The following is an 18780-nucleotide window of genomic DNA, read 5'->3' as shown; positions in this document are numbered from 1 at the left end:
TTTAGGGAAATCACGGAAAACCTAAATCAGGATGGCTGGAGACGGGATTGAACCGTCGTCCTCCCGAATGCGAGTCCAGTGTGCTAACCACTGCGCCACCTCGCTCGGTGGTCCTTCTGGACAGAAAGCCCAAGTGCACCCCGCAACACATGAAACTGTCCAGATACAGGAGAGGAAGGTTAGGTTAGTGTACTTTTTTTTCTTTTGGTAGGGAAACTGAGTAATGATCGGTCCTAATTACGTAATTAATCATACAGATCGGTTCTAATTAAACACCTATATGCATAACGCTACATAAGCACTGTCTAAAATCGCGATACAGCTCAAAAATTGACGATGCCATACAACTGGTCTTATCCTGCTGGGAAAAAAATTTCACAATACCACTCGAAACTAGTGGCAGGTACACTCAAGCCCTAACCTTCAGCTACAAGCTGCCGGGTAAAAGGCTGGCTGTAAGGTGCTGCCTTTATTTATTTTTTGTTAGAAATATATTCAACTGACGAAATGCTGCTGTTGGTCAAAGAGGAGTTTAATAAGTGTATTACCTATAAGCATATAGCTGATGACTGTTTCTATCGCCGTTTGATGTGAGAATTCGCTGCTGACGCCTGCTCGACAATCACCCAGCAGTCCAGGTAACCGAAGCCAATACACGCTACCACAACTGATGGAAAAATGCATACTGTTCTAATTACAGTTAGAAATTATTGTAAAAAACCAGAACTCGTAATGAACGGGTCATAATGCAACACATGCACCGAAGAAAATCGTTGTCCCAAAAGACTGCATTGAGGGGCGGTAGTTCTCCTCAATGTACAATCACAGACTGCCAAAATTCGAGGCCCTCTTACCTCCATCCACCTATCGGGGTGGAGGGGAAGGCTTTTTCAAATGATCAACTGCTATCGCCAAACGCCTCATGGCTTTTCTGCAGCCAACAGCCGTCTCCTTGTGATCGCTGGCAGTCCCCAGCCTTCCGCCATACTCCCAGCAATGCTTGCCGCACCCAGTCTGCCTTCAGGTGACGTCCCTTCGACAACACCCCACCCCTGCATGTGTCAGAAACCAAAACACACCGGACCATCCCCCACACCGACATTTTGCGATGGAGAACGATTGATTTAACATCAACGCATATCTTCTAATCGAGCATCTATTAAAAAGAAACGAAAACACAATCGTGACAATAATAAATGTCCTCTTCCCACACAAATAGGCACGGCTCGTTTTCTTCTAGTTTTGTGAGCAAATTAGGTACAGTTTTTACATTCGAGTGCAGGATGCAATTCGCCGTACGCATGTTCACCCTGCGTAAAACAGGGGGAGGGGGGGGGGGGTACTTCCACTATTTTGTTGCAAAAACTACCGATCGCAGCAGAATGTCCTCGTTATTTGGAAACCGTCATTGGAGTAAAGAATAAGCGAAAATTAAAACTCCGAAGAAAAAGCATCTATGTTAAGGAATTTCTTTCAGCTTGATGGACAAATTACACAATCTGAGAGCGTCTCTTGCATTTCGATAAGTGTCTGTAAATAAACTGTCACGCACATGTGCGCTGCAAACATTTGAGAGTCATAACATTAGAGAACAAAATCTTTCACACCATTGGCTCACATGTCAGAAAATTCCTAAGGGACTAAACTGCTCGTGATGACTGGGTGTTGTGTGATGTCCTCAGGTTAGTTAGGATTACGTAGTTCTAAGTTCTAGGGGACCGATGACCAAAGATGTTAAGTCCCATAGTGCTCAGAGACATTGACTAAACTGCTGAGGCCATCGGTCCCTAGACTTACACACTACTTAAACTAACTTATGCTAAGAACAACACACACACACACACACACACACACACACACACACATGCCCGAGGGAGGACTCGCACTTCCAGTGGGAGGGGCCGCGCAATCCGTGACATGACGCCTCTAACCATGCGGCCATTCCGAGCGGTGGTTAGGAATTACGAAATAACACAGGACTTGTGGTAATGCCTGTTTTTTTAAACTCGCCATCGTGACGATAATAATAAAACAGTGATGATTCCACGAGAATAGATACAGCCGATTTCTATTAATTTTTTTAGCAAAGTTGGCGTAGTTTTGAAAGAACTATCTTCGTCCAAACTTTAAAGAGTTATACCACTCCTTATAAATGAACCTCCTATAAGATCTTACAGCGTCTCTCTCTTTCGATATATTGGAAAAACAAATACCGTCTGCATGTTGACATTGATCATATTACACGTACATGTATGGCCCCGCTGGAGCACGTGGCCAGTGCTCGAAGACCCTTGCACAGATCTGCGTAAAGTTTTGTCATCTGTACTAGAGGAAGGCCATATCTAGCATGCTATCAATCACCAAAGAGAGTTCCTTTATTGGTCCTTCATAAGAAGTTTAATACATTGTTTTTTCAGCTGTAACACATCCAAGGGGTGTACGACTACAGTCATACACTTTGTTTTTCTACCATGACTTCGAGGTCTGTGTCAGGTGGTAAAACGATATTAACACTATCCTTTGGCTCTCACAGAAATCTGAACATCGCATGGTGTGAACTATGCAGCTCCCACAACACACGGGTCGGTAGAAATAAAACACTGAGGTGGCGTTTCTCATTGAAAAAAATGTGGAAACTACAAGAGTTTGCGGCATTGTAGAGCATTTCCAACAGCTATCCGAAGTTAATCTCATCTTCCTCAGCGCTCTGGTAGCAGATGACTCGGTGTTCCGTTACGACGAGCATTGTTTCCCCATTTTGCAGTCATGTACATGATTACTGTTCTGGTGTTGACCATCGCTGGAAGGTGCCGTTCACAACACGCGCAAGGTAGCAGAAATAAAAAGAGGTACTGTTATCTTATTGGCGAAAAAAAAACTTGTGGAGAGCATCACAGCGTATGGAAATAGGACGAGTCTGCAGCATTGAGGAAATCTAAACAACTGTCTGAAGGTGATGACCTCTACATTTAATCCCATGCTCCACAGAGGCGACAAGTAGCAGATATCCGGTGATCCGCTAAGGCTCCCTCCAGCTAACCCAAATGGAGTCAGTCAATGATTATGCAGTAATCAACAGTGTACCAGTGGACAGACGGGTTGGGGAAGACACTGCACTGTTGATATGGGATGATGTACTGTAACACACACCGCATTTTGATAGCCTGATCAATTTTAATAATTTTACCAGTTGCTCCGAAATTTCAACGCCAACCAATACACAGCAGAATGCTCCCAATTTCTGCATCATCACTAAATCAACCCTCCAGTACTTTGCAAGTACCATATACTAGATTTCAAATACAGATAGATGACTGCGCAGTACATCCATTCGGTGATATGCGTCAAAGTATACCCGTTGTTCCATAATTTGAACACCAGCCAATGACACAGCAGAATGTTTCCCAATTTCTGTATCATCGCTAAATCAGCCCTCCACTACTTTGCAATTGCCATATGCTAGATTTTGAATGCAGATAGAAGACAGTATAGTATATCCATTCAACCATATACATCAAAGTATATCAGTTGTTCTGTAGTTTCAACGCCAGCCAGTGACACAGTAGAATGCTTCCCAGTTTCTGTATCATCGCTAAATCACCGCTCCACTACTTTGCAGCTACAATAGACTAGATCGCAAATGCAGCTAGATGAGTGTGCAGCACGTCCATTCGACCATATGCACCAAAGGATAAAGTCGGAGACTGATAGATCCCTACCACATTGTCCTTGACCAATCCTCTGTGTAGCACCAACCTTACTCATGGCACCCATCCAAAAGATAAAGATCTCTCCAAATGCATGTGTGTCGAGGAGGGACAGTGATATAACATGGTGAAGCAGAAACATATGGCTTATACGTGATGGAGCTCCAGACAAACGAAGTTTGAAACATTTCACATAAATTAACTATGCCATCAATTCTGTAGCATTACTCCACTGTCTGGCGTCAATACCAGGAAGGTAGCAGCATGAGAGAAATGATCGTAGAGCATAAGCACAAAATCCTTTGGTTACATGGTTCTGCACCTAAAAATGCTATATTGTTAATGCCATATGGTTTCTGAAGTATTAGTCATGCTGAATGCAACGCCCTTAATACTCTAATGCCTGCAGTTGGAAATTGGCAGATGATTGTAATGTACAAAGCTGTTCTCAAGGCATGCTTTGTTGGCCATCTACCACGAACAATAGATTTGTTTTCGAAGGTTAGCGTCTTCCCCCACAGCTCTGTCCTAACGGAAACACCAACATATGTTTCGAGAGATGCAGCTGGCGTTGGGCATACCAGACTATCTATCTGTCTCACAATGAATGAAGAGTGTTTTTCCACAGATAGAAGTACCCAGGTTTCCAGTCACTTGCAAGAAAACAAAGGGTGTTTGTCTCATAATTCTTTTTTCTCCCACACAGCGGCCACCACACCAATCCCGACTAATGTGTTGTTCTGTACCGTAAATAAGAATAATACTCACGAAGGACTGTCTCCACTTCCGACGAACATCTAGTACACATAATAGTAGAATTGGGATGATAATGTGCTACCATTATGGATATGAGTATAAAAGAAGGTGTAAGGGTCGCCGCAGGAAGCCTTGGTTTGTTGTTATTACTGGAGAATCAAAAAAAATGGCTCTGAGCGCTATGGGACTTAACATATATGGTCATCAGTCCCCTAGAACTTAGAACTACTTAAACCTAACTAACATAAGAACATCACACAACACCCAGCCACCACGAGGCAGAGAAAATCCCTGACCCCGCCGGGAATCGAACCCGGGAACCCGGGCGTGGGAAGCGAGAACGCTACCGCACGACCACGAGATGCGGGCTACTGGAGAATCTAGACAATATTGTTATGAAATAACAGGAGTATAACTTGCACCGAAGATGTTATGCTCTTCAGCAGGATGAATTTAGATGTGCTTCCATCTCCTACAGAATCGTTTTGCAACGACTTTTTCGCTCTTTGTGGGTCTGTAGCACTGTCGAAAATAACATATAAGCGGTTGAAATCGAGACTTCGCGATTGGTAATATACATGCATAGTTGTATGTGTGAGAGCTGTCAGCGGCGGATGGTTGTAGTTCTAATGCATAGCTTGCTAACTGTTCGTCTATAAATTAGGTTGCCGGGGATGCGCACTCTGTAGGTACGGGCAAGATAAACTCTCACTTTCCAGGACGCTAAGTGCTGTTGCCACACTGCCAACTAACGAGTAACTTATTACTAAGATAAAAAAAAATACCCGAAATCTACTGTTTGTAGATGTCCTGACATGGTTGTCGGGGCGTATCAGAGTTGGAACGTGTAAACAAAACTAGCAAAGCTCATCTCATAAGCGATAAGAGCACATACTTCTGGGAAAAAATATCAGAGCAGCAGCAGAAATCAACTCTGTACACATTCAACTCCCTGTTGCAGATCTTCTCTCTGCCCAACACTAGCATTTCGTCTGTTCAATTATTTCCCACCAAAAAAAAAAAAAAATACAAATCAAGATAGCACCTTAGAGCCCAGCCCTTTTCCCGCCAGCTTGTAGGTGAAGGGTAGAGTTTGTGTGCGCTAGACACTAGTTTCGAGTGGTATTTTGAAATTTTTTCCCCGCAGGATAACGCCAGTTGTATGGCATCGTCAATTTTTTAGCTGTATCGCGATTTTAGGCAGTTCTTGTGTAGTGCTACGCATATAGTTGTGTAATTAGGACCGATCTGTATGATTAATTACGTAATTAGAACCTATCTTTAGTTTTTTTGTTTTCCAACCACTATAAATAAAGTACACTAACCTAACCTTCCTCTGAATCTGGGCAGTTTCCATGTGTTGGGGGAGGGGGGGGGGGGGCTGCAGTTGGGCTTTTCGCCCAGAAGGACCATGGTTCGAGTCCCAGAAAGGACACCGCCAATTTTAACTTCCCGTTAACTCCGAGCATCTCTGGTGGTATAATTTTGTTTGAGGTGGGGGGGCGGGGGGTGCACTTGGGCTTTCCGTTCTGGAGGACCAGGATTCGAGTCTCGGAAAGGGCACCACCATTTTTATTTTCCCACCAGTTCCTGGGTGGAGGGTGGGGGTGGGACGTTAGCAGAGCCCTGGGACAAAGAAATTCCCACCAAAATTCGAAATTCCCGCCAAAATTCGAAATTCCTGCCAACAGGGTAGGTGGAGAAGGGGAAAGGTGAAGTGGGATGGTGTGGGGACCCATGCGCAGGTTGTAGAGAACACATGATGTCATCTGGAGGTGAAGGTGAGCGTAGTTGGGGGAGAGTAATTAATTGATCAATTTAATTAATTTGCATATCAGTTTTATATCAAGTATCCTACCACTGACATGTTGCCCTGGCCTGCTGCATCATCAAATCTGTCTCCAATCGAGCACCTACGGGACATCAACAAACGACAACTCCAGCGTCATCCACATCCAGCACTAACCATCCTTACGCTGACCGACCAAACGCAACAGGCATGGAACTCCATCCTGCATCCAGCACCTATACATCACAATACATGCAAGTTTGCATGCTTGCATTCAACAATCTGGCAGGTTACACCGGCTATTAATGTACCAGCATTTCACGTTTGGAATGACTTATTTTGCAATAACAATCTTTTAAACGTATTACCTAGGCAATTGTATTCCCCAAACTTCAGTATTCTACGTTACTTATCTTTTAGTGTTGCGATTTTTTTTCGTCTGTGTATATTATTCCACACCCTATAATGGAACAGTCACGGAGTTCAGCTGCATCCATTAAGGATAAAATTCGAGTAAATAAATGTAACGTATTGTCTATAAATAGGCTGAGATATCAATTACTGTTCGATTACACTATAGACGATATAACAGCTGTCACGGTTCCTTTAGTAAGCGTGAGAGCATTACGGGAATGCTCAGACATTCAGGTAGGCGCTGCAAGTGATTTGTTGCGCATCCTGGAGACGTTTACTGCTAAAATAGCAAGAGCGCTCTTTCTGAGAGTCGGCCAATATATTACTTCTTTCCCGTAGTATAGATTGTTGCATGAAGGTTCAGGCCAACTACTAGATGTCGGCTACCAACATCCTGCAGTTTGCACGAAATTTCGTAGAACATGACAATAACGAGAAAATCAGAAAAAATACAGAGGGTTACCAATAACCATTCTCCCCCCCCCCCCCCCTTCTACCCCATTCACGAATGGAACAGGGAAGGGAGGAAATGATAGTGGTATCAGAAATGCCCTCGGCCACATACTGTAAGATGGCTTGCGGAGGGTAGATGCAAATGTCGATGTAGATCAGAAAATATTGGTTTATGTACCCTCCCACACTCTGAACAAAATTATTGAGTCATATGGGCTAAATGATGTTACTTGATAATAATGACTGTAGTTTTATTTGGTGAGATATTTCGTTTGTCTGATGAACACCATCGTCTTATGGTTTTGAACGGAGTACTGGCTTTGCACTCTACGATGTTCCTTGGATCTTGCGAAATCACAAATAACATATCGTTTGCACCTGCTTTAGCTCTCACCCGTTTGGTGTAGGAGGTATTCAATTCCCGTGTCTCAGATCATCATCTCGACGCGATCAAACGTACATTTTTTTATCTTTTCTTGAGGCATAGAAAGTGTTGCGTGTGGAACAAAGGCGTAAGCAGCATTGCAGCCGCGGGGAATAGAACTGTTACGGGGGAAGACCTCGCGCATTGCTTGCAAGATTTTCCGCTCTTGATATTTTTGGACCTCTTGCTGTGACGGAAACGACGCACGAAAGTAACAAGGTTTCGCGAATGCACACTCACTTGTTACACTTAGCTGTAGCAGTGAATATGAAATGAAGTTAATGCCACAGCTCATTGTCAAACAATAAGTTGTTTAATGCTTACTGGTGACTGCAGAGCCACACTGTGTCAGATCGTACTAACTGGCAGCTGTGTTGTAACTGCTACAGTTACTGCAGCTACACCGAAAAAAAAAAGTTTTCAGAAAATACTGCAATTAGTGCTGGGCAAAAATACCTAGTACAATATTTTGCATCATATTTCATCATCAAACCAGTCTCAGGACTGAAGACCACAACAACATTCATCATCTGAGGAAATGAGTAGGTTTAACAGCCAAACTATCTTCCCTCCTTCAAGTGCGCTCCAATCACATCAGCTGATGCTGAACACAGCTTTTCGATGCATAAAATCTTGTTGGCTGATAACTGACAATTTTTCACATTCGACAACCTGAAAATGACATTGCAATTTATCTCAGACTGAAGTGAATTAAGAACGTTATTTATGGTATTGAAGGACCTTATTGTTCCATTTTATGTTTATGGGGGTTTGGGGGAGGAGACCAGACAGCGAGGTCATCGGTCTCATCGGATTAGGGAAGGAGAGGGAAGGAAGTCGGCCGTGCCCTTTCAAAGGAACCATCCCGGCATTTGCCTGGAGCGATTTAGGGAAATCACGGAAAACCTAAATCAGGATGGCCGGACGCGGGATTGAATCGTCGTCCTCCGGAATGCGAGTCAGTGTGCTAGCAACTGCGCCACCTCGCTCGGTTAAGTTTATGCTTATAGTATTAATTTATTACATAATTTTCGAACGTTTTAATGTTATAATGCATTTTCTTATGATTTAAGTTTCTATCGTTTCACGCATTTTTTTAAACTCTTTTAGAACATCAACATTGTGGCTCTAGTTACAAGGGTTCCCAACGGTTTTGGTTTTAGAACTTTAAGCACTTCATATTTTACAACTAAGGGAACAGAATAGGTAGTAAAATGTTGCTCGCCTAACCATCGAAAACATTTTCCAGCAGATCTTAATCCCTGTGCATTTCCAACAGGTCTACTCCAGTGTAAACTTCCGAACAATGAATGTGTACCCCACGACTGGTTAGTTTGGAGCGAAACTCAACAAGCATTGATTTCCTTGGCATTTTATCTCTAGTTAGACTGCACAAGTTCATGCATACTTCTCTTGAAAATCAGGATATTCATGTTAATTAAAGTGGAGAAAACTATATGACAGGGCCACCAGAACACCAATATAGCGCTCTTCATAAAGAATGTTACTTAAAATGGCGAAAACTTTAGTATTCAGTTAAAGTGCTCTGGTACTATATTCCAAAGAATTCAGAAATATTGAAAACGAATCCTACTCGTATGTCTGGAAACATATACTATGACGATTACTTGATGTAGCATTATTTCTTGCTCAAAGAAACTTGGCCTTCCGAGATTCATGTAAAAAAAATTGGAGAGCCAAATAATGGAAATTTCCTCGTAATATCAGTGCTCTTGAGACCCAGATCTTGCAAAAAACACTAGCAAAGTCAGAGACTGACTGGAAGCTGGAAAGCGTATTATCCGCCTACTGATAATCACACTGAATTTGTTTCTAGTTGTGCCCATCGTGTCCGGAGTGGCATCTTGGAACAGAGAGAAAATGCGAAGTATTGTTAAATGATTGCTGATGCAACTCCGGATTAAAATCATGTTGAGAAGAGAACATTCATCTTGCTTTACGTTCATTTCAATAAGGAAATTGATATATCATATGAAATAAATGAACTGTTTCTTAAGTTCGCAGACTGTAGTCGGAAATCAGAAATTACCATTGAACATTTAATTCGATCAATACTTGTGAATCACTCAGTTCATATCAATGAGTGCCGAGGACAGGGTTATGACAGCGGAAATAATGTGAGTAGGGTCTATAAAGCTCAGACACTTTTTTTTTTCAGTGAAATCCTCTTGCAAAGTTTTCTCTGTGTGGTTTTCGTAGCCTAAGTTATGTGGAATACACGGCAGCTGAGTCATGAAGCTTCTACTTTTTTAAGAATGATTCAATAACTGTTCAGCTGCAGTCCACAACGATGGAAAATTTTAAGACAGTGTGTTGTAAATTCTTTATATCCCAAGCCTGACACCCATTGAAGTGCTCGGATTGATGCTGTAAGACCAACTGCAGCTCACTTGGATAAGATTTCCATTGTATTTGAAACTCTCAGTAAGTTTCGGATTATATGAGATCTTTCAAACGATTAATCATGGCATTAGTTTTACTGAAGTTGTTGGTACCCAGTGACTACGGAAACAAATTACTACAAGTTCGAAGTACTATTATTGTTGTTGAGGTAAGAAACAATGTTTTTTAAATGATTTAAAATACTCGTATCTTCTCGCAAATCGGGACACCATTCTTTCTGAATCCAATTTTGTTGCCAGTGTAATTAATAACGAACATGAATTTCCGGATGCACACACTAAGAACAAGAAATCCTTTCTTGATGAAACCAAAAACGAACTGACAGATGTGAATTCTGTATTAAAGATACATGTTTTTATGCCATTATCGACAATCTAGTGTCCAACCTGGAAACCCAGTATGAAGCAATGAAGATTTTAGATGACACATTTGGGCTTGTATGGAAGTACTCGAAGATTACTGACGATCAGTTCGCATAGGCATGCAACTTACTTATCAACGAATACCGTAATGACGTCACAACACATTCAGAAGAAGAAATTACATATCTGAAAATAATTCATACTTCAAACTTTGGAGACATAGTTTGGAACAATTAGGCCTCTTGAATAAGACGCACAATCTTAAAATTTCGAGCTTACTTCCGAATGATCTAGTGATCATGACCACCTGGTTTAAATTTCCACCTAGAAGATTGTTTACATGGAAGTCTCCAATGGACAGGCCTGGGAAATGTGTGAGAAACCAGATTGATTTCATACTAGTGAATAAAAACGTTTCAGGGACAGTTCCAGATCAGTAAAAACATACCTACAAGCAGACACAAGCTCTGATCGCTTGTAGGAGTTCTTAAAGTTTGAATGAAGAGAGTGAAGGGAAAGGAAGGATAAAGTAGACGTACAATTTGAGGAAAATGAAAGACACAAGAGTAAAACGGAATATACAAGCAGAACTCAACTTGGTAATCAACACAGAAGACATCTCAGGTAACGAGGTTAATTTCTAACTGAACAAATTACAGAATGTTGCACGGCAAATAAAAGTACATGAGAGAGAAAGAAGAGGAAGTTATGGCTGATGGATGAGATTCTGAATCTAATGGAGTAAAGGAGATTAAATAAGGGAAACCCAACGGAGTCCAGGAAGATAAAGAAGGACATCAGAAGAAAAATAAGGGAAGCAAAAGAAAATGAAAAAGCGGAGCAATGCGAGGAAATCGAGTTTTATCAAAGTAAATGTGATAGTTTCAATGTACACAAGAAAGTCAAAGAAATAACAGGGAAATAAGGAAGAACATTAGTTGAAAACTAGTGGATGATGCAGGAAACTTGATGGTGGAATTAGAAGACAAGAAAAAGACAAGGAAAAAATAAATAGAACATTTATTTCGTGACATTAGATGTGCTTTTAATTCAAGTAAAAATGAAATAAGTGGTAGAGATGTACTAGAAGTGTAGAGTTTCAAACACCCCATCAATCAGATGAAGGACGAAAAGGCTGTGGGACCAAATAAAGTTTAAGCAGTATTCTTAAAACTGATGGATGAAAATCATGTATAATGGTTAACCCAAATTTTCAATCAAATTTATGTATCTGGAAACATTCCATTGGAGTGGCTGAAATCAGAATTTATTACTCTGCCCACAAATCCAAATTGTTGCAGAGATTATCGTATGATAAATTTAATGAGCTGTATCTTGAAATTGTTTTTGAGGGTGATACAAAGAAGAATATATGGACTACGTGAGGAACAGGCACAGCCCCTAATCAGTTTGGATTTGTTAATGCCATGGGTACTAGGGAAGCCTTGTTCAATGTATAAGTATTATTTCAGAGATGTAGAGATGTAAATAAAAATGATAAAAATGTATTTGCTTGTCTAATAGATTACCAGAAGGCTTTTGATAGAGTAAAACACGACAAGTGGATTTAAATTTTGAGAAATATTGGAATGGAGGAAAGATATCTGCGAATCATCAAGAACCTGTACTGGAATCAAACAGTGGTGTTGTGTATTGGTGGAGAACACACTGAAGCAGTCAAAATTCTCAGGAGAGAAAGACAGGGATGTATCTTGTCACCCATACCATTTAATATATATTCATAATTCATATTTAGAGAATCCCTGGAAGAAGTAGAAGGAATTTTGATAAACGGAATAAGATTAAACAACATTCGATACGCTGATGATACTACTGTATTCAAGAGTTACAGTTATTAATGGATAGAGCTGTAAGAGTTAGTGGTCAGTGTGGGCTTGAAATAAACACCAAAAAGACAAAACTCCTGGTCATAAGTAAGGAAAATACCAGGTGGTTATAGTTAAATTTTCCCTGTTTCACACGTTATAACACAGACACTAATTACCATACAAATACCAAACTTGGTAGCATTTGCATAATTTCCACGCATCACAGGGCCATCGCCCAGTTCGAACTATGGCTACCAAGTGCCGTGATCAGTCATCGTGATTCATAATCTCAAACACCTGAACAGTTGCAGTGCACTTGCTAACATGTCAACATGAGCTTGGACAAAAGGAGTAGGGCATCACTGGTGAAGCTCTATTATCAAACAAAGAGTAATGCTGCAGCTGCACTTCGAGAATATGGTCGACTGAAAAGATTACGGAAGGAACCTCTTTCTCGAATCAACTGGAGAGCTTGATGTCACTCCAGAAGAGGCCGACGATCGGTTGCACCACACTTGGTTGACGAAATCACTGTTGCTGTGGCAGACAACGCTGGGCGCAATTCCCAATCATCAGGCAATGAGCGTGCTGTGTCACGACAGTTGAACATCCTGTGGTCCACTGTACGGAAGGTGCCTCGAACCATTCGCAAATGGTATCTGTACAACATCCGTATCATACAGCAGCTTGCATCCCAGGACGCACAATGATGCGTTGACTTTGCTCTCCACTTTCTCGAAAGGATTGAAGTTGACGAGGCTGGCCCTGGACCATCCTATGGACATACATAGCTCAGTTTTCCCTGACAGGTGAGATGAACACACAGAATTGTTGAGTGTGATGATCTTCTCCTCTAGTCACTGCACTTGAAGTTACTCTGTATGGTGAACTTGTCACCATATGGCGTGACAGCTATGTTCATCATTGGCCCCTTCTTTTTTGAACAGGTTGGCACTCAAGGACGAAAGTGCGACTGGCCAGCATTACTGTGATATGCCAGCATGTCATACGCGCCTTACAGGAGAGAGGCGCATTAAACTCAACAGCTTTCATGCAAGATGGGGCCCCATCGCACCTGCTTCTCTGAAACACATTTGGAAACGATCGGATCATCTGCCAATCGTCATTTCCAAATGCTTGGCTGGCGCGATCACCTGATCTCCTCCCTATGATTTTTGGTTGTGGGGCTATCTGAAGGACAGGATTTACCAGGATAACATTCACCCACGCTCTGATCTGAAGTGCAGTATATCAAGAGAGGTAGCCAGCATACCTACGGACATTCTGCTGTGCACAATGCAATCCTGCACTTTCAGATCCCTCTGGACACGTGGGTGCGATATTGAACCCCTTTTGTAGTAGTAATGGTACCAGTATGTAATGATATGATATACCACAGCAGCACATTAAAAGTATTTCAGTTGAATTGATTCTGCATCATTTCTCTTCCCAATGACCTTGACATTATTGCTCGTATGGTTATTAGTTTCCATGTTATAACATGCTAAATAGGGAAAGTTCAACCATCCGGTATTACAGGAGTAAACTTAGTCATAAACTAAAGAACTATAGAAACGGTAAAACAATATACATACCTTGGAACCATAATAAATGAAAATTGGGATAACTCGCAAGAAATCAGGATTCGCATCGGAAAAGGGAGAAGTGTGTTTCAGAAAATGAGTGCTCTCTTCAAAAGTCATACCCTAACTCTACGAATAAAAGTCAGACTTTTGCACTGCTATGTATATTCTGTCCTATATGTGATGGAGGCATGGACCTTAAATAAAAACAGAGAAGAAGCTGGAGGCCTTTGGACTGTGGCTTCATAGGCGGATCCTGAAATACCCTTTACCCAGAGTGTGACAAACGTAGGAATTTTGATAGGAATAAACACAACATCTAAGTTAATCAAGATAGTGAAATGTTGAAAGTTGCAAATCTAGAACACATCATACGTAATACAAATAGACATGATTTTCTCCAAAAAATAATTCAAAGTAAAATCAATGGCAAAAGAGGTAGGGAAGAATACGAATATTTTGGTCTGATAACCGTACATACTGGTTCGACATGTCTTCAACAGAACTGTTCCGTGTTGCTACCAGCAAGAGAACAATAGCCATCATGGTCGCCAACATCTGAAACAGATACGCACCGAAAATAGAAGAATTTCCGAATATGTGTAGTTTTGAGCTTATTATGCACCCTCCCACTGACTAGCTGAAAGAGAAAGATCATGCAGCACTCTTACTTGTGTTAAGAACTGTCCATATCAACTATTCATCAACAACGTCTCACATTTTTGCCTCCCTTGGCAATTGTGTCAAATTTGGCAAGACAACTAGACTTCGATAATGTGATTCAAACATCTGCTGACCAATAGGCCTCAAAGTGCCATTGGCAGTGTTGTAGGGAAGTGGTTGTAATATACTACCCGATGTTGAACATACTGCGGTTTACATGCGAGAAGGCTGCTGCTGTTTCCTGAAATGTGTCGGCACATCAGGGACCGTGAGGAGTACCACTTCATATCGCAGCATTACCGACACCAGACTTTCATCAATGTACAAATCAGTTTAATAATTAGTCTTGTGTTTTAAAGTGACATAAAAGTAAATTAAACAAATATACAAAATAAAATTAAATGCAGCTTGCATACATTTTACAATAATTCATTATTGAGTAGCGTTTGAAGTCGAATTCTTAATCTGATCAATCATATCAGTTTTCGCTCTTGGTTGAGCGTCATCCAGTTTCCCAGATATGGTAGTCTTGGGTTCCTGGCAACTATCTTCATCGCTACTTTCCAAATCACTATTACTATTTCTTCAGTTTCCTTTTCCATGAAAGCGTCATATTTAACATTTGCACATTCATTCGTGATTCAGCCGAATTGTATGTTAGTTCTTTCAAAGCTGCAGTGGGTAAGTGGGGACGCGAAGAGGTTTGTTAAGCGGTTGAAAAGCGGGCTCAAGTGCATGCTCAGAGCTGGTTTATGACTACTGTTTTGCTTTATTGCATTCCAAATGCTTCTAATTGTAATAAAATGTTATACAACTCGTATCATAATGACTATTCCCCCTCTTCGGTATATAGGGCGTGAAATCAAATATTTTTCTTAACAAAGCGATGTCAAGAAATGCGTCGTTTTGAACTTTCACCAGGATGAAGGAAAGTGTACATTGAAATAAAACTACTGGAAGAACTTCGTTATGAAACGAGTGTGAAACTTAGAGCAAGATCTTAGCGATAGCAGCTCAAACGAGTGTGCTATAAAAGGAATTGTTATAATTAAATGTAATGAAAATTGCAAATATATTTATAAATGTTATTTAAATTTCTAGCTACCGCAGTGTTCTAATTCTGAGAGAAAATGTGTGTGGAAACCGGAAATTTAAATGAAGAAAATGTGCTCGGAAAAAATTACATATTGGTGGCAGGAAATTTACTTTTTTGCGTCAGTTCTGTAAAGAGGAAGACCATCTTTTCATACTGTAGTAGAAGAACAATATTATGAATTTTAACACCCGAAACTAAATAAACTCATAACAACAAACAAACTCCAGTAGTTCATTGTTTCCAAAACAAAACCAATCGAAACTCTGGGTGATGATTAATGGCTTTTGCATAGAGAGCGAAACATTTGCAGACATTGTGTTACTGATAAGTAATGTTTACGTTCACATTCTCTATGGCATCAGAAAATTAGGAACAGTTATTCTGATATATCTGTATATCAACTTTCTGCTCTGCGTCGGAACACATCGCAAGATTTCTTCAGGGGGCGCCTGCTTTCGAGATACAGTACAATGACGTGTTACAGTCTGTATAATTTCCTCTAAATTATACCGGCCCTGTAATACATGAAACAGAACTTTTGATGTTAATTGTGGCTCGACGATACGCGTCCTTTGATTCAGCGTATTACACGAAAAATATTATTACACCAAAAAAACTATTAGCTCGCTCGAATTCCATCGGCATTATCTCGTGCAATGTATATATCACTAGTGCAAGTTTCATTTGTGAAAGTATGTGTACTGTTTAACAAGAAATTATATTTCTTCTATATTTCATCCTAACGAGTATTTTGTGTAGTTCCAGTGCTCTCCCAATTATATTATGTTTAAATCACATTAAATCATCTTTAAAATAACAAGACGAGGTGGTAGTGTGGCGTTGGACTGCTAATCCAGTGTGCTCTGCACGTTTGTGTTCAAATCCCATTCTCGTCGAATGAAAAAAAAAGTGCTAAAAGGGACGGTTTCCAAGTACTTTAGCTATAGGTTTTCATACAAATTTAAGGCGTTCGCGTAAGCATTAAGTGAAGAATTCCGTTTGTTGTCGTTACACATTTATTTAGTATTGCCGTATCTACCGGAGAATTACAGGTTTTAAGTTTTCTCTTTTATTTCTTTTCAAAACGCGTAAAGTCTATATCGCCCATACACTATCTTCGGCCTAATTTTTGGGGTATACAGGTTTTGAGTTTTAACGTTGTTTTAAGTGCATTACGTTACGATACTAATACTATACACATCTATTAGTATTCCACAGAACTTTATGTGACACTGTTATTGTCTAGATAATTTTTTGTAAAAAGATTGTAAACAACCACGGGCGCGAAGTGTTAGAGCTGCCGTAGGAAAGTTGGTTCTGAGGTTCTATACAGCTGTTGTGATAGACGGTTACATTGAGGGGAATCTAGTGGCATTGGAATTGGGGATGTAAATGGGTCTTTTCCATGGTATTGCAAAATATGTTCAAGTTATAGGAAGATAGCTGAACAGGAAGGGAAGATAGAGCCCTTTAATGCCGAAGAGGATAGTGTTAAGGAGGAACTGATGAGGTTAAGAGGAGCGAAGGGTGAAGACAGCTGGGAAGTGGTAGCAAGAAACAGAAGCCACAGGAAGAGAACAGTTTATGACAACTTAATCATTGGCACAATTGGCAGTTAACTGAGGAAGAAGCTCAAGTAGATGTAAGTGTAGTTAATACTCAACAGACTTTTACCAGGAAACCGACTGTTGCAAAAAAAAATTGAAAGTAGGAGGAAAGTTCTGCTGTTAGGTAGTAGCCATGGAAGAAGTGTGGGCCAGATCTTGCAGGAAAAATTAGGTGCCAGGTACCAGGACACAATTTTTTTCAAGCCCAGTGCATGTCTTAGCCAAGTGATCGCTCTGAGGGTTTTACAAAGCATGATCATGTTGTGATAGTGGGCGGAGCAGGAAACAGTATTGATAGTTATCAAGGCTACAATATTGAGTGTGACCTAGTAAAAATAGCATCTCCAACGAACCATACAAATGTTGGCTTGGGTCCTGCTTTCATGCGATATGATCGACCCCAACTGAACATCTCTGTCAGGAGGGTCAATATGGAGTTAGATCAGCTGCTTCAGGTGGCTACTTTGTTAATTATTTGTTTGGTTCCTGTTGATGCTATTGGTAGGTGACGCTTCACAAGGCATGGCTTACATCCCATTTGGAAAGGGAAGGGTAAATTGGCTGAAATGATAGCAAAACCTTCAAGCAGAGCACTGAAATTCATGTAAATGCCTCTTTTTTAGACAAAGACCAGTGTCCAATGATTCAGCATTGAATGGAATTAAGCTTAATGAGAACCTCAGACAGGCAGGTACTAGAGCTGTTAAAATATCATAATATTCTCCTAAAGATAGAGTGAAAAATGGCATTAGTATATTGTATCAGAATATCAGGGGGTTAAAAAACAAAGTAGATGAGATTCTTGTTTGTTTAGAAGATTCAGATACTGAGGGTGGATAGACAAATATACTGCACTTGTCTGACTATCATGTCGTCACAGATATGGAAATGGTAAATGAAGGTGGATGTAAGCTTTCAGCACATATAAGTAGAGAGACTATAGAGAGAGGAGGGGTTGCCTTATATGTTAAAATAATCATAGTGTGAAAAATTTAGAAACTAAAAATGAAGCCACATATAGAAGCTTGTGTCTATGATATTAAACTAAATAATGGTTCTTTTATAATTGTAGTTGTGTGTAGGTCTCCATTGGGAAATTTTCAGCTATTTCTGAAAAACTTGGATTCTTTGTTGTGCTATCTGTCAGACAGAAGGAAGCAAAATTATTGTCTATGGCATTTCAATGTAGATTTTTGAACAAGTCTGATATAAAGAAGGGACTTGAAGTATTACTTGGTGCTTTCAATTTGAAATCGGTTACTGGTTTTCCTACTGGGGCCGTATAGGAAGGCAGCACACTGATAGATACTGTTTTTATAGACCAAGATACATTTCATAAAATAACAACTTTTCTTGTTAAGCATGGTCCTCCTCATCACGATACACAGCTAGCTACAGTATATGACATAGCTCCATAAAGTAATGAAAAAGTCCTCCAAAACAGTGCATTAAATTAACTATTCAACAGTTGCCAATGTTAGTAAAAGCTTTAGCAATAGATAGACTTGGATGAGGTGTACAGGGAACCTGATGCTAATTTAACATTTAACATATTTCATGATTCTTTTGTGAGTATATCTGAAAAAGGTTCCCCTAAGAAAACAGTGAAACATAATTGTAAAAAACCATCTAAAATGTCGTCACTTACTAAAGATATAAAAATACACACATAA

The 18780-nt window shown here is 40.4% G+C and overlaps 1 protein-coding gene across 1 annotated transcript in view; it reads left to right on the top strand.

Moving 5' to 3' along the window:
- The window catches only part of LOC126458550 (L-threonine 3-dehydrogenase, mitochondrial), a 220191-nt gene that overhangs the window by 152645 nt on the left and 48766 nt on the right, over window positions 1-18780 (top strand). The gene's annotated exons all lie outside the window — the stretch shown is intronic.

This window comes from Schistocerca serialis, chromosome 2 (genome assembly GCF_023864345.2).
Source record: "Schistocerca serialis cubense isolate TAMUIC-IGC-003099 chromosome 2, iqSchSeri2.2, whole genome shotgun sequence".
In the NCBI taxonomy this organism is placed as follows: Eukaryota; Metazoa; Arthropoda; class Insecta; order Orthoptera; family Acrididae; genus Schistocerca; species Schistocerca serialis.
This window is presented reverse-complemented; position numbering and strand designations above follow the sequence as displayed.